General features: G+C 38.4%; 1 protein-coding gene across 3 annotated transcripts in view; it reads right to left on the reverse strand.

The window, feature by feature from the left end:
* The window catches only part of CFAP92 (cilia and flagella associated protein 92 (putative)), a 138,079-nt gene that overhangs the window by 50,852 nt on the left and 73,124 nt on the right, over nt 1-14,103 (reverse strand). The window lies entirely within an intron of this gene.

A 14,103-nucleotide genomic window follows, 5' to 3' on the forward strand; every position in this document is an offset into this window, starting at 1 on the left:
ATTTCTATCTTCAATGTCACTGACTCTTTCCTTCATCTAGTCAACACTACTACCTAAACTGGCTATGTCATTCTTCATTTCTTTTATTGAGTTCTTAATCTCCACAAATTCTATTTGGTTCTTTTTTAAAATTTCAATCTCTTTGGTCAAATGTTCACTTTCTTCTTTGATTGTGTTTCTGAGTTCATTAAACTGCCTGTCTGTGTTTACTTGCATATAGTTGATTTTTTTCAGAACTGCAATCTTGAATTCTCTGTCATTTAAGTCACATATTTCCATATTTTTAAGTTCATCTTTTGGATACTTTTCATTTTCTTGCTGACATGTCTTATTGCCTTGGTTATTCATGGCCATTAGTGATTTATCATTTCTCTTCCTAGACATCTACAGGAGTTATTCTGCAACAAGTTGATAGAAAGTGGTCTTTCTTTTGCTCTCTAGGTGTTGGTAGAATGTTTTATTTTCTCTTCAGATTCAGCCTTTTATTCTCTCTTACACTGTAGTTTCATATTTTTCTGCACTATTCCAGCTTCTCACACAATGGGGGGATTCTATGGAAGGTGGGCTTCTCCTTTTTAAACAGTTGGCCTTGGTCATATAGCACCACCTCCATGCAGGGATGTGGAGCACTGAGGTTTCAATGCTCTTCCTGCCCAAGATTCGGAGCTTGTGTGCTTCAGCAGCTGTTTACGCCAGCAGGGATCCACCCAGGTACATGGATACTGGGGTAGGGTGGGTTGTGAGAGGTGGTCCAGAGGAATGGCGAAGACCACCACCACAGCCTGTCCTCCTTCCACAGCACCCTTCCCTTTGCCGGAACTAGTTGGGCTGTGAGTCCATGTTTGCGGGCCACAGTCCTCAGCACTGCAAATATTCCGTTCTTTTGATCTGACACTGCCACTTTTCTTCTTCCAGCACCAGGCAGGTGGGCACGCTGCGAGCTCTAGGAGGGTAGAGAGGGGGCAGCTAGTCTCAGTGCCTAAAGCTGTTGTTCTCTGCTTGGCAGTGAGGGCTTAAACCACAGTTTTCAGCCTTCTTCCCTCAGTCTTTGCTCCGAGGTCTCTGCCATGAGCATTCTGTTCAGCTGTGTTATATGCTGTCCCCTCAGCTCTGTGAGCCATAAACAGAGCCCTATGAGTCCGAATTCTTCCCTCTCCCTCAGCTGTGGTTGCAGTAGTTCTGGGATGCAGGGAGTTCGGAGCACTGAGCTAGGTCTGCGTCCTGCGCGGCCCTGTCTGCACACTTCTCCCTTTCCTCCTCCCCTGCTCACCCAATTTTCCCACCTTTAGGTGATTTCAGTAGTGAGCCTCTTTGTCTTGCCTGTCTGCTGCACAGGGAGACCTTTGTGGAGTTATAATTGTTCAATTTGCCGTAAATTCCAGGGAAGATTTCCAGAGGCTCACCTCACGCATCCATTTTTATGACCTACTTAGGAATAAACTTAAAAAATGTGAATGACTTACATATTGAAAACTATAAGACATTTTAAAAAGAAATTGAAGAGTTACAAAGAAATAGACATTCCATGTTCATAGATTGGAAGAATCAACACAGTTCAAATGGTCTTGTTACCTAAAGCAATACACAAATTTAATGCAATCCCTATCAAAATCCCAAAAGCATTTTTTAAAGAAATAGAACAAAAAATCATCAGATTTGTATGGAACCACAAAAGACCCCAAAAGGCCGAAGCAATCCTAAGAAAAAAGTACAATGTTGGAATTATCACTCTCCCTGACTTTAGCTTGTACTACAGGGCTACAATAATCAAAACAGCATGGTATTAGCAGAAAAACAGACACATAGACCAATGGAATAGAACTGAGAATCCAGAAATAAAACCACATAAATATGGACAGATAATTATTTACAAAAAAGCCAAAAACATACAATTGAAAAAAGATAGCCTCTTCAATAAATGGTGCTGGGAGAATTGGAAAGTCATGTGCAAAAGAATGAAACTAAACTGCTGTCTGTCACCATGTACCAAAATTAACACAAAATGGATGAAAGAACAAAACATAAGACCTGAAACAATAAACAGCATAGAAGAAAACATAGTATTAAACTTATGGACCTTGGGTTCAAAAAGCATTTTATGGATTTGACCCCAAAGATAAGGGAAGTAAAAGCTAAAATAAATGAATGAGACAATATCAAACTGAAAAGCTTCTGCACAGCAAAAGAAAACATCGACAAAATGAAGAGATAACCAACCAAAAGGTAGAAGAGTTTTGCAAACGATCCCTGTGATAAGGGGCTAATATCCTAAATATACAAGGAACTCATACAACTCAACAACAACAAAAGACAAACAATCCAATCAAAAAATGAGCAGATGACCTGATTAGACACTTCTCCAAAGAAGACATACAAATGTTCAATAGACATATGAACAAAATATTCACATCACTAATCATCAGAGAAAAGCAAATTAAAACTACAATGAGATATCACCTCACCCCAGTTAGAATGGCTATCATCAACAAGACAAATAATAACAAGTGTTGGAGAGGCTGTGGAGAAAAAGGAATCGTCATAGACTGTTGGTGGGGAAGCATATTGGTGCAGCTACTATGGAAGGCAGTGTGGAGGTTCCTCAAAAAATCAAGAATAGAATTACCATATGATCAGCAATCCCTCTTCTGGGTATCTACCCAAAAAATCTGAAAACATTTATCTGTAAAAATATACGTACTCCAATGTTCACTGCAGCTTTATTTACAGTGGCCAACACATGGAAACAAACAAATTGTCCTTCGATAGATGAATGGATAAAGAAGTTGTGGCATATATACCAAATGGAATACGATTCTGAAATAAGAAAAGACGAAATAGTACCATTTGTAACAACACGGATGGATCTTGAGATTATTATGCTGAGTGAAATAAATCAGACAAAAAAAGTCAAGAACCATATGATTTCACTGAAATGTGGTATATAAAACTGAAAACAACAAAAGGACAAGACAAACAAATGAAGAAACCAAAATTCATAGACACAGACAACAGTTTAGTTGTTACCAGAACGTAAGGGGGGAGAGAGTGGTAGGTGAGTGTAAAGGCAATCCGATATATTGTGATAGAAAGAGAAATCACTCTGGATGGTGAACACACAATGTGAAATATAAATGTGATATATTACAGAATTGTACCCCTGAAATCTATGTAACTTTACTTACAATTTTCACCTCAATAAACTTTAATTTAAAAAAAAAGAAATTAAATCAGCAATCAAAAAGCTCCCGACAAACAATAACCCTAGACCAAATGGCTTCACAGGTGAATTTTACTAAACGTTCAAAAAAAAATTATCACCTCTTCTACTCAAACTCTTCCAAAAAATCCAGAAGGAGGGAAGGCTCCCAAACTCTTTTTACAGGGCCACTATCACCTTTATCCCCAAATCAGACAAAGACATTCCAAAAAAAGAAAACGACAGGCTAATATTTCTAATGAATATAGATGCAAAAATCCTCAACAAAATATTAGCGAACAGATTTCAGCAATACATTAAAAAGATCATACATTATGATCAAGTGGGATTCATTCCTGGTATACAAGGTTGGTTCAATATCTGCAAATCAATTTATGTGATACACATTAACAAAATGAAAAATAAAAATAATATGGTCATATCAATAGATGCAGAAAAAGCATTTGACAAAATCCAGCAGCCATTTATGATAAAAACTCAAGAAAGTGGGAATAGAAGGACCATATCTCCACATAATAAAACCCATATATGAGATACACACAGGTAACATCATATTCAATGGGGAAAAGCGAAACCATTCCCCTTAAGATCAGGCACAAGACAAGGTTGCCCACTTTCACCACTTTTATTCAACATAGTTCTGGAAGTTCTAGCCACAGCAATCGGACAAGAAAAAGAAATAAAAAGTCATCCAAATTGGAAAGAAAGAAGTAAAACTGTCATTATATGCAGATGACAAAATACTATATATGTAAAATCCCAAATACTCCACCAAAAAATTATTAGAAGTGAAAAATAAATTTAGTAATGTAGTAGGATACAAAATTAACATTCAGAAATCAGTTGCAATTGTATACACTAATAACAAACAATCAGGAGGAGAAATTAAGAAAACAGATCCATTAACAATTGTTTCATAAACTATAAAATACTTAGGAATAAATTTAACCAAAGAAGTAAAAGACTTGTACTGAGAAAATTATAAGACACTGAAGAGAGAAATTAAAGAAGATACAAATAAATGAAAACATATACCATGCTCATATATAGGAAGGATTAATATAGTTAAAATGTCCATACTGCCTAAGGCAATGTATACATTCAATGCAATTCCTAAAAACTACCAAGGGCATTTTTTTCACAAAAATAAAAATACAATCCTAAAATTTATATGAAACCATGAAAGACCCTGAATAGCCACAGCAATCTTGAGAAATAAAACAAAGTGAGAGGTATTACGATACCTGACATCAAATCATAGTACAAGGCTATAGTAATCAAAACAGCATGGTACTGGCATAAATGCAGGCACATAGATCAATGGAACAGAATAGAGAGCCTAGAAATAAATCCATACCTATATGATCATTTAATCTATGACAATGAAAGCAAGAATTTATGGTGGGGTAAAGACAGTCTTCAATAAATGGTGCTGAGAAACCTGGATAGACACATGCAAAAAAATGAAGCTGGACCACTTCCTCACACCATATACTAGAATAAATACATAATGGATTAAAGACTTAACTGTACGATCTGAAACCATAAAATTCCTAGAAGAAAATATAGGAAGAAACTTTACATACATTACCCGGAGTTAAGATTTTTACTGACATATCCCCACGGGCAAGGGAAGTAAGAGAAAAAATAAACATGAGGTATTACATCAAACTAAAAAGCTTTTCCACAGCAAAGGAAACCATCAATAAAACAAAAAGGGATCCTACTGAATGGGAGAACAAATATATTTCCCAATGATACCTCCGATAAAGGGTTCATATCCCAAATTTATGAATAACTCACTCAGTTGAACTCCAAAAAAACAAACAACCCAATTAAAAAATGGGCAGAGGACATGAAGAGACATTTTTCTAAAATGGACATACAGATGGCAAACAGACATACGAAAAAATGCTCAACCTCACTAATCATTAGAGAAATGGAAATAAAAACTACAATGAGATACCACCTCACCCCTGTCAAAATGGCTATCATCAATAAATCAACTCCTGGAGCGGAGAACACAAGGGCCAGGAGAACAACTAAGAGACTCGTGGAAGGTTTGCTTAGGGGTGCACTAAGTGGGCCAGCGGGGGAGGAGAGAGGAAGGCGAGAGGAAACGCGCCCTGCGCCCCTCTCCCCAAGGTAGAGCAACGACCCTGCAGCTGCTGCGCAGGAGCCCAGGGCGGAACAGAGAACACAAAAGCCAGGAGGTGGGCTCTTTCCCTGCCTCCCACAGATGATCTCGCCCTCTGAGGCGGGCAGTTAGTGGTCTCTAGGGCAGACAAAGAACATAGACTCCATACCTGGGCCCCTACCCCCGCTCTTCCAATCCTACCCCCACCCTTCCAGAGACTTAAACTGACCCCTGAACTGAGGAGTAGTGTCAGATTACAGGGGAGACTCAGTGCTCAGGCTCTGAGAAGATTGACAGTCAGCTCTGACCCACTGACGAGGTTGGGAGGAGTGGAATTTTCGCTGGACGAGGAGAGAGGAGACTCCTCCACCCCCAGCCACCACCTTTTCGGGCCTGCAGGAGGAGTGTGACTCAGCTGGCCTGGGAGAGAGAAGACCCCTCCATCCCCAGCCCCCATCCTTTCTGGCTGGCCTGGGGCGGGACAAGGGCAACTGCGGAGGCACTCCGGGAGATCGGCAGGGAGAAGTGGCAGAGGCAGCTTCTGGCTTTCAGCAGCTCAAAAATCTCCTAGCCGCCCTCCCCCCATACACGGACAAAGTGTCCTAAGTCTAAGGAATAATGGACACAGGGCTGGGGGTGCTACTCTCAGCGTGCATTTGTGCAGGCAAGGGCAGAAACAGCACTGACTCTCTAAAAACTGTCATCCAGACCCCTCAGCCCCTGGCATTTAAATCTACAGTCCCAAATTCACTCTGGGCACCAGGTGACCGGCGCTGCCTGCGCAATAGGCAGGGGACTCTTTGGCACAGCAGAGGACAACCTGGAGATTACTTGTTTGGCTTAAGCCAAGACTGGTGCTGCTTCTTCTTTTGCTTTGCTTTGTTTTTTCTTTTTTTTTTCTTTTCTCTTTTTTTTTCTTTTTTCTTTTTCTCTTTCTTTTCTTCTTTTCCTTTTTCTTTTTGTTTTGTTTTGTTTTGTTTCTGTTTGGTTTTTATTGTTTGTTTGTTTGTTTTGTTTTGCTTTGTTTTGTCTTTATTTCTTTGATATATTTGCCTGTGTTGAGTAGGGGTTGTCGGTCGTTTTTCCATGTGAATGTACTTGGGTTTTTCTTTCCTTTGTTGTTGTTGTAGTTGTTGTTGTGCTTGGTGACTTGCTTTGTTCTGAAACTGCCTTACCAGGGCCCAGCTTAAGAGGCACAAGACTCACCACATCCAGAAGCCAACTACAGACCAAACCAGAGTACCACTGGGTTTGACCTACAAGTCACACACCCAGAGGGAATTCTCTGCAGACACAAGAGCCAATAGAGGCCAAACCTCATTCAAGTGGTCAACCCACACCCAGCAGAACACTCTGCGGTGGGCAGATCCAAGTCTCACAACTAGTCAGCCTAGGAGTTAAACCCACCTACTCACAAGCAAAGAGCAATTAAAGTTCTTCTTGAACAGGACAATATATACAACACAAGAGTCACCTTTGGAGCACACACAGAGGAGAAGAACGAGATAAAGGACACATATTACATAAGATAACCCGGCAAAAACTAAGAACTCTAGGGGATCTACCTAATACACTGAAGCAAATACAGAGAGTCAGCCAGAATGGGGAGACAAAGAAACATGTCCCAAATAAAAGAACAGAAGAAACCTCCACAACTGGAACCAAATGAAGCAGAGGTAACCAACCGATCAGAGACAGAGTTCAGAACACTGGTGATAAGAATGTTTAAGGAGCTTAGAGACGACATAAAGAATATGTAGAAATCATAAAGAACAACCAGTTAGAAATAAAGAACACAATTACCAAAATTAAGAACTCTCTTGAAGGAATGACCAGCAGGTTAGATGAAGCAGAGGATCGAATCAGCGACTTAGAAGACAAGTTAGCAGAGATCACCCAAACAGAACAACAGAAAGAAAAAATAAAAAACAATGAAGATGGTGTAAGAGACCTCTGGGATAACATCAAGCGCAACAACATGCGCATCATTAGAATACCAGAAGGTGAAGAAACGAAGAAAGGGATTGAGAATATATTTGAAGTAATAATGTCCAAAAACTTCCCTAACCTGATGAAGGAAACCAACATACAAGCCCAGGAAGCGCAGAGAGTTCCAACCAGGATAAACCCAAACAGATCCACACCAAGACACATTATAGTTAAAATGGCAAAGCTTAAAGATAAAGAGAGAATCCTAAAAGCAGCAAGAGAAAGACAGAGGGTTACATACAAGGGAACTTCCATAAGACTATCAAATGGTTTTTCTACAGAAACATTGAAGTCCAGGAGGGAGTGACAGGAGATACTCAAAGTGATGGAACACAAAGGCCTACAACCTAGATTGCTTTATCCAGCACGGCTATCATTTAAAGTTGATGGAGAGATAAAGAGCTTCCCAGAAAAGAATAAACTGAAGGAATTTATTAGCACCAAGGCAGCATTGCAAGAAATACTAAAAGGACTTCTGTAAATAGAGAAAAGATGAAAACAATCTAACTAAAATTTTAAAAATGGCAATAACTATGTACCTATCAATAATCACTTCAAATGTAAGCAGATTAAATGCTCCAATCAAGAGACATAGGGCGGCCGAGTGGATAAGGAAGCAAGACCCTTGTATATGCTGTATACAAGAGACTCACCTCAGATCAAAAGACACACACAGGCTGAAAGTGAAGGGTTGGAGTAAGATATTTCATGCAAATGGAAGCGAGAAAAAAGCTGGAGTTGCAACACTTATATCTGACAAAATAGACTTTAAAATGAAGAGCATATTAAAAGACAAAGAAGGGCACTATATAATAATAAAGGGATCAATCCGACAAGAGGACATAACCCTAATAAACATCCATGCAACTAACATAGGAGCGCCTAAATATATAAAACATGTACTGACTGACATAAAGACCGAGATCAACAGTAACACTATCATAGTAGGGGACTTCAACACACCTCTAACAACAAAGGACAGGCCCTCCAGACAGAAAATCAATATGGAAACAACAGCCCTAAATGATACATTGGACCACTTGGATTTAATTGATATTTTCAGAGCATTTCACCCCAATGCTACAGAATACACGTTCTTCTCAAGCGCACATGGAACATTTTCCAAGATAGATCATATGTTAGGCCACAAAACAAGTCTTGATAAATTTAAGAAAATTGAAATCATACCAGTTGTCTTCTCTGATCACAGTGCTATGAAATTAGAAATGAACTACAGGAAAAAAACTGGAAGACACACCAATTAATGGAGGTTGAACAACTTATTACAAAATAATGAATGGGTCAAGCAGGAGATCAAGAAAGAAATCAAAAGATGTCTCAAGACAAATGAGAATGAGAACACGACGACCCAAAATCTATGGGATGCCGTGAAAGCAGTCCTAAGAGGGAAATTCATAGCACTGCAGGCCTACCTAAAGAAAAAAGAAACAAGAAACATCACTAATTGACAGTTTCTCCTCACACCTACGGGATCTGGAAAAAGAACAGCAAAATAAGCCCAAAGGGAGAACAAGGAAGGAGATAATAAAGATCAGAGCAGAAATAAATGAAAAGAAACCAGAAAAACAATACAAAAGATCAATGAATCCAAGAGTTGCTTCTTAGAGAAGATAAACAAAATTGACAAACCTTTAGCCAGACTCATTTAAAAAAGGAGAGAGAGGACCCAAGTTAATAAAATCAGAAATGAAAGAGGAGAAGTGACAACAGACACCGCAGAAATACAAAAAATGTAAGAAACTACTATGAGCAACTATATGCCAACAAATTTGACAATCTGGAAGAAATGGACAATTTTCTAGAGGCGTACAACTTTGCAAGGCTAACTCAAGAAGAAACAGAGAAACTAAATAGATTGATTAGCATCAGGGAAATTGAATCAGTAATCAACAATCTCCTAACAAACAAAAGCCCTGGACCAGATGGCTTTACAGGTGAATTTTTCAAAACGTTCAAAAAACAATTATCACCTATTCTCCTCAAGCTCTTCCAAAAAATCCAGAAGGAGGGAAGACTCCCAAACACTTTTTAAGAAGCCACTATCACCCTGATCCAAAAATCAGACAAAGACACCACGAAAAACGAAAACTACAGGCCGATACCTCTAATGAACATAGATGCAAAAATCCTCAACAAAATATTAGCGAACAGAATTCAGCAATACATTAAAGAGATCATTCACCATGATCAAGGGATTCATCCCTGGTATGCAAGGGTGGTTCAACATCCACAAATCAATTAATGTGATACACCACATTAGCAAAATGAAAAATAAAAATCACATGATCATATCAATAGATGCAGAGAAAGCATTTGATAAAATACAGCAACCTTTTATGATAAAAACCCTTAAGAAAGTGGGAATAGAGGGATCACATCTTAACATAATAAAGGCCATATATGACAAACCCACAGCTAACATCATACTCAATGGGGAAAAGCTAAAACCATTCCCCCTGAGATCAGGAACAAGACAAGGTTGCCCACTTTCTCCACTTCTATTCAACAAAATGCTGGAAGTTCTAGCCACAGCAATCAGACAAGAGAAAGAAATAAAAGGCATCCAAATTGATAGGAGGAAGTAAAATTATCATTATATGCAGATGATATGATATTATATAGAGAGAACGCTAAAGACTCCACCAAGAAACTATTAGAGCTGATAGATGAATTTAGTAATGTAGCAGGATATAAAATTAATATTCAGAAAACAGTTGCATTTGTATACACCAATTATAAAATATCAGAAGCAGAAATTAAAAAAACAATTCCATTTACAATTGCTCCAAAGACTATAAAATATCTGGGAATAAATCTAACCAAAGACGTAAAAGATCTGTACTCAGAAAATTATATGACACTGAAGAAAGAAATGAAAGAAGACATAAATAGATGGAAACACATTCCATGTTCATGGATAGGAAGAATTAATATAGTTAAAATGTCCATACTGCCTAAGGCAATATATATATTCAACGCAATTCCTATCAAACTACCAACGACGTTTTTCACAGAAATAGAACATAGAATCCTAAAATTTATATGGGACTATAGAAGACCCCGGATAGCCTCAGCAATCTTGAGAAATAAGAAAAAGGTGGGAGGTATAACGATACCTGACTTCAAACTATACTACAAGGCTACAGTAATCAAAACAGCATGGTACTGGCATAAAAATAGACACATAGATCAATGGAACAGAATAGAGAGTCCAGAAGTAAATGCATGTCTATATGGCCATCTAATCTATGACAATGGAAGCAAGAATGTATGATGGGGTAAAGATAGCCTGTTCAATAAGTGGTGTTGGGAAACCTGGATAGACCCATGCAAGAAAATGAAGCTGGACCACCTCCTTACACCATATACAAAAATAAATTCAAAATGGCTTAAAGACTTAAATGTAAGATCTGAAACCATAAAATATCTAGAAGAAAATATAGGAAGAAACTTCATGGACATTACCCGGAGTAAGATTTTCACTGATATATCCCCTCGCGCGAGGGAAGTAAGAGAAAAAATAAACATGTGGGATTACATCAAACTAAAAAGTTTTTTCACAGCAAAGGAAACCATCAATAAAACAAAAAGGGATCCTACTTTATGGGAAAAGATATTTGCCAATGATGTATCTGATAAGGGATTAATATCACAAATCTATAAAAAACTTACTCAACTCAACTCCAAAAAAACAAACAACCCAATTAAAAAATGGGCAGAGGACTTGAGGAGACATTTTTCTAAAAAGGACATACAGAAGGCAAGAAGACATATGAAGAAATGCTCAACCTCACTAACCATCAGAGAAATGCAAAAAAAAACCACAATGAGATACCACCTCACTGCAGTCAAAATGGCTATCATCAATAAATCAACAAACAACAAATGCTGGCGTGGATGTGGAGAAAAGGGAACGCTAGTGCACTGTTGGTGGGATTGCAGATTAGTGCAGCCACTATGGAAAACAGTATGGAGGTATCTCAGGAATCTGAAAATGGAACTACCCTATGATCCAGTAATTCCACTCCTAGGCATCTACCCGGAGAAATCCAAAACTCCAATTCAAAAATCTGTATGCACTCCTATGTTTATTGCAGCACTTTACACAATAGCCAAGATATGGAAACAACCGAAATGCCCATCGGTAAATGACTGGATTAAGAAGCTGTGGTACATTTATACAATGGAGTATTACACAGCCATAAAGAAGAAAGAAATCTTATCATTTGCAGCAACATGGATGGATCTAGAGAACATTATGTTAAGTGAAATAAGTCAGAAAGAGAAAGACAAGTACCATATGATCTCACTTATATATGGAATCTAAAGAAAAGACTATGTGAATGAACTAATCAGAAACAGTTTTGGAGACACAAAGAAAAAACCGAGAGTTGTTAGATGGGTGTGGGGGGGCGGGTTGGGGATAAGGGGAAAGGTGAAGGGATTAGGAAGCAGCTGGTAACCACAAGATGGCCTCAGGGTTTTTTTGAAAATTAATTTGGGGAAGGTATTCAATAATGTTGTAAAGATTTTGTTGGGTATCCGATGGACATGCGTCCTATTTGGGAGACCACCTCAGGGATACTGTGGATACCTGATCATGGCATTGTACACCAGAAGCTAAACATTAATGAATGCCAACTATAATTTTATATATATAATGTGATGGTTCAGTGTGAGGTCGGAGGGATAGTGGATGGGGGGAGGGGGGTTCACAGTGTGAGGGATATAAATGATGAACGTCTAAGTATTACCTTGTCTTGTACACCTGAAACTAATAAATAAAAAAATAAAATAAAATAAAATTTAAAAGAAATAAAATAAATAAAATTAAATTAAATTAAAAAAAGAGAAAAAAAAAAGAAAGAAACTGTGGTACATTTATACAATGGAGTATTACGTAGCCAGAAAGAAGGAAATCTTACGATTTGCAAAGATATGAATGGACCTAGAAACATGCTAAGCAAAGTAAGTCAGACAGAGAAAGACAACATATGATCTCACTTATATGTGGTATCTAATAGAATAGAATAGAATCTAAAGAATAGAATACATACACAAACTAATCAGAAAGTCAGAGATATAGAGAAAAACTGAAGGTTGCTAAATGGGAGAGGACTGGGGATGAGGGAGAAACTGAAGGGATTAGAAAGCACAAACTTGTAACCACAAGATTGCTATAGGGATACAAAAGACAGTTTGGGGAATATAATCAATAATGTTGTAAAGATTTTGTAGGGTGTCAGATGGGCACTTATCTTATTAGGGAGACCACCTCAGGGATGATGTAGATGCCTCACCACTGCACTGTACACCTGAAGCTGAAGCTGAACAATAATGAATGTCAGCTGTAATTTTATATATATGTGTGTGTGTGTGTGTGTGTGTGTGTGTGTGTGTGTGTGTGTGTGTGTGTGTATGTGTATATATACATATATGGTCACAGGATGTAGAGTACAGCATAGGGAATAGAGTCAATGGAATTATAACAGCTATATAAGATGTCAGAGGAGTAGTAGACTTGGGGGGTTATCACTTTGTGAGGGGTGTAAATGTCTGACTATTACATTGTTTTGTACATCTGAAACTAATAAAAAAATCAGCCAAAGGAAGAGATAGATAGGGCAGAGTCCAGGATGATTCCAAACAAAGGTCCCATTGGCTTTTCATCATGGAGTTAGGATGTGTTGCCATTATGACTGATGAGTGGCAATATGCAGAGTAGATCCCTCGAGCCTTCGTGTTCCATGTTTTTATTGGGCTCCGTTACAGAGGCGTGACTGATTAATTGTTTGATTGCCCATATGACAATTTCAGTTTCCAGGTCAATATATACTGCATGACCCAAGCTCCCACCCTAAATCATACTATTGGTCTTTCTGGCACAGCCAACCTTCATCCTATGACTGTCAGGTGAGACTGCTCCCACCATAATATTTGGTGTGGTCAGCCCCAAACCTAAACAAAGACTCTCCTATAAGGTATAATACTGATTACCTCTCAGAAGAGAAGGGCAAAAGCCAGACTTCTCTTTTGCAAGGCGAATTTCTTTACATCATAAACTTCACTCTTTTAAAGTGTACATTTCAGTGGCTCACAATGTTGTACAACCATAAAAATTCTAATTCTAGAACATTTTCATCACCCAAGAAAAAAACTGTACCCATTAGCAGTCACTCCTCACTTCTCTCTCATGCTTCCCCTAAGACCTTGGCAATCACTGATCTAATTCTGTCTCTATGGATTTGACTATTTGAGACAATTCACATAAATGGAATCATATAATACGAGTATGTGGTCTTTTACGTCTGGCTTCTTTTATTTAGCAAGTTTTCAAGGTTCATCTATGTTGAAGTATGTGTATAAGTACTTCATTCCTTTTTTAGGACTGCATTTTATTGCATTGTATGGATATATCACATTTTGTTCATTGGTTGGTGGACACTTGGGTTGTTTCAACTTTTTTACTACTATAAATAATGCTGCTATGAACATTCATCTACACGTTTTTGGGTACACGTTTTCAGTTCTCTTGGGCAGATAACCAGCCATAAGGCCAGCTTCTTTCCAATGCCTTTCGGCCCATCAGCACATCAAGACAGGCCCCCACAGGGCTGCGCTCTCCTTCTGGGAGGATAGACTCAAGTTCCAGACTCCCTGCTGTTAACATCTGGGTCCTGGGGCATCAGGCAGAATTGAGGACAGTCAGGAGGCCTGCAGACTAAAGGAGGGAGGTCCT

The sequence above is a fragment of the Rhinolophus hipposideros genome (assembly GCF_964194185.1).
Source record: "Rhinolophus hipposideros genome assembly, chromosome: 1".
Taxonomy (NCBI): Eukaryota; Metazoa; Chordata; class Mammalia; order Chiroptera; family Rhinolophidae; genus Rhinolophus; species Rhinolophus hipposideros.